Raw genomic sequence first — 3,517 nt, forward strand, 5'->3', positions numbered from 1 at the left:
TATTGACTTGCTGAGTCAATATTTTATTCTGAGCCAATATGGCATTCAGAGTATCAATCTCAAGAACTCCTTTCTTCTGATTCGTCCCATTGTTCACAGGATTCCTTTCAGAAGTGTACATGAATTGGTTATTTGTAACCATTTCAATAAGTTCTTGAGCTTCTGTAGGCGTCTTCTTCAGATGAAGAGATCCTCCAGCAGAGCTGTCCAATGACATCTTGGACAGTTTAGACAGACCATCATAGAAGATACCTATGATGCTCCATTCAGAAAGCATGTCAGAAGGACACTTTCTGATCAATTGTTTGTATCTTTCCCAAGCTTCATAGAGGGATTCACCTTCCTTCTGTCTGAAGGTTTGGACTTCCACTCTAAGCTTACTCAATTTTTGAGGTGGAAACAACTTTGCCAAGAAGGAATTGACTAGCTTTTCCCAAGAGTTCAGGCTTTCTTTAGGTTATGAGTCCAACCATATCCTAGCTCTGTCTCTTACAGTAAAAGGGAATAGCATAAGTCTGTAGACCTCAGAGTCAACTCCATTGGTCTTGACAGTGTCACAGATTTGTAAGAATTCAGCTAAAAACTGATGAGGATCTTCCAATGGAAGTCCATGGAACTTGCAATTTTGTTGCATTAGAGAAACTAATTGAGGCTTAAGCTCAAAGTTGTTTGCTCTAATGGCAGGGATAGAGATGCTTCTCCCATAGAAGTCGGGAGTAGGTGCAGTAAAGTCACCCAGCACCTTCCTTGCATTGTTGGCATTGTTGTTGTTTTCGGCTGCCATGTCTTCTTCTTGTTTGAAGATTTCTGTTAGGTCCTCTATAGAGAGTTGTGCTTTAGCTTCTCTTAGCTTTCGCTTCAAGGTCCTTTCAGGTTCAGGGTCAGCCTCAACAAGAATGCTTTTGTCTTTGCTCCTGCTCATATGAAAGAGAAGAGAACAAGAAAATATGGAATCCTCTATGTCACAGTATAGAGATTCCTTGAGGTGTCAGAGGAAAATAAAAATAGAAGGAAGAGGTAGAAGAATTCGAACTTATCAAGAAAGATAGAGTTCGAATTGTGCATTGAGGAGTAGTGTTAGTCCATAAATAGAAGGATGTGAGAAGAAGGGAAGAAATTTTCGAAAATTAAAGTGAATTGATTAAAAGAAATTTTAAGAAATGGTAAATGATTTTCGAAAAATAAGATTGGGAAAGAAATAAAGTGATTTTTGAAAATGATTTTGAAATTAGAAATAAAAAAGATATGATTGAAAAATTAATTTTGAAAAAAAAAGTAATAAAAAGATATGATTGAAAAGATATAGTTTTAAAAAGATATGATTGAGAAGATATGATTTGAAAAACAATTAAAAAAATTTGATTTTGAAAATTAATGACTTGGCTAACAAGAAATTTAAAAGATATGATTCAGACATTAAACCTTTCCCAGTATAAATTATCCGCTCATCAGCTGGTATGCAAGATTCAATGAGGTTTCACACTTCAATTTGAGGTGCAAGAATTGGTGTCAATCTCAATTGAAAGGATCTCGGAAGCTGTTTGGTCACTGCAGTGAGAATTCAGATTACTCACCACCCAACTGGAAAAATGTAGATCAAGATAAACATGTGTGTAAAAGTAAAGTTTGGGATCCTGGAATCTATTCTGACATTCAACACACCGGGAGCCTGGAAACCTGTTTGAAACTGCTCAAGGGCTTTACATGCCTTGTTTGGGACCCTGGAGGCTGTTGGCATTCCAAACACTGGTGGAGATTTCTGTACAAATTCAAGCACAAGCCACCATAACAGGAAGCTCATCAAATGTCTAACTTAAGGACTTTAACTAAAAGTGCTAGGTAGGAGACAACCCACAATGGTATGATCGTTCTTTTTCCATTTTAGTTTGTTTTTGAATTCTAATAGAACCTGGAATTGTGCATAACATTCATTGCATTCTGTATTCTGTATACTGCATGAAAAAAAAAGAGCACGCAACGCGACAGCGTCGATGATGCGTCCGCGTCATATGTGCGTTGGGAAGAAAAGAAAAGTGAACAGAGAGTCACGCGAGAGCGTGGCTGGAGGCGTGCCTTTGGCACAATTTGACTGATGCGACCGCGTCGCTGACGTGTCCGCGTCATGTGGGAAAAATGCCTCCCACGCGTTCGCATCACCCACGCGAACGCGTGCCCTAAAAATCGACGTAAAAAGGGTGTATGGCAACAAGTTGTGATGGAGTGGGGCTGGAATTGTGCTAGAAGCACAAGCCCTACCATGCGAACGTGTGACCCACGCGTTTGCATCGTTTTTCGAAATATGACCATTCACGCGATTGCGTCACCCACGCGAACGCGTCACCCCAGATTTTTGGCAAAAATGCATTTAAACAAAGAGTTGTGCGTACGCGAGGCTGCTCTCGCGCCACTTGCACAAATTGAGTCACACGTCCGCGTGCCCCACGCATCCGCGTCACTTGAATTTCTCACAGCCCACGCGATCGCGTACACCACGCATCTGCGTCACATGCGACGCACAGCTTATCCAAACCAGCGCCCATTATCTTATCTTTTCTTTTCTAAATCCTAATTTCTTCTATCTTTTCTTCTTTCTTCCTCGTTTCTTCCTTTCTTCTTCTTTTTCCATTGGTGTTAAAAATTCTCTTCTTCAACTATTGCATCTTTTCTTGAATTATTCTGGTGCTTCATGACTTGTTTTATTCTGATTGGGTATTATTATTCAAAAGTCAATGCTAATTTTTATAATTCTGATATTCCTTTTGCATTGATATGTACTTACACTATCTTGCATTACCCACACTCTCTTCTCCGTTGTTGCAACTTTTGCACTATTGATATGCCAATTGCTTCCACTATTTTCTCACTTGCATGTTGTAGCTACCATGTAATTGAGACCTTTATTATTTGGCATTAACACCCATATTTTATTTATGCTCTTATCTTTATTTCTGGGTTACTTTTCTTCCATTTCCTCTTCTTTCAAGATGGCCACCGAGAGGGGACAGGAAGAACCTCTATATGGGGAGACAGGCGAGTCAATCTGCACAATCTGTAGAGAAAAGGCATCAGTTGGAGCAGCCCGTCTACCTGCACATCTTCGCGTGCACCGAGGACGGTGTAATCTTTAAGTGTGGGGAGGTCGATACCGATCTCCATGGGTTAGTTATCCTCTTCTTAACACCAATGTTTAAATTCTCTTTGTTAAATTAGTTGTTGCATTTGCATGTTTGATTGCATATTTTCTTGATTTTGTGCATATTTTACCACTTGGTTGAAGTAACATTTTCTTTTTCAAGAAAATTTTTATAGCATTTCACTAATTTGAATTAAACTTTTTGAAAAACTTGTTTGAAGAAATATTATATTGGAACATGGTTTAAAGCTCGAACACACAAAACCAGTGAGATTTTGAGCCTGTTTGATTGGTTACATTTTATCAACCAATATATTTTATTTTTGTGTGTTATTCTCTCTAAAATTATAATCTTTATCTTGCTTAATTCTATATTTCCATTGT

General features: G+C 38.6%; 1 non-coding gene across 1 annotated transcript; it reads left to right on the forward strand.

The window, feature by feature from the left end:
* The first annotated feature begins 271 nt into the window (after positions 1-271).
* On the forward strand, positions 272-379 carry LOC130971564 (small nucleolar RNA R71). Its single transcript, XR_009082777.1, has one exon. It is a non-coding gene; the product is annotated as a small nucleolar RNA R71 (small nucleolar RNA).
* Positions 380-3,517: the final 3,138 nt, after the last annotated feature.

This window comes from Arachis stenosperma, chromosome 3 (genome assembly GCF_014773155.1).
Source record: "Arachis stenosperma cultivar V10309 chromosome 3, arast.V10309.gnm1.PFL2, whole genome shotgun sequence".
NCBI lineage: Eukaryota > Viridiplantae > Streptophyta > Magnoliopsida > Fabales > Fabaceae > Arachis > Arachis stenosperma.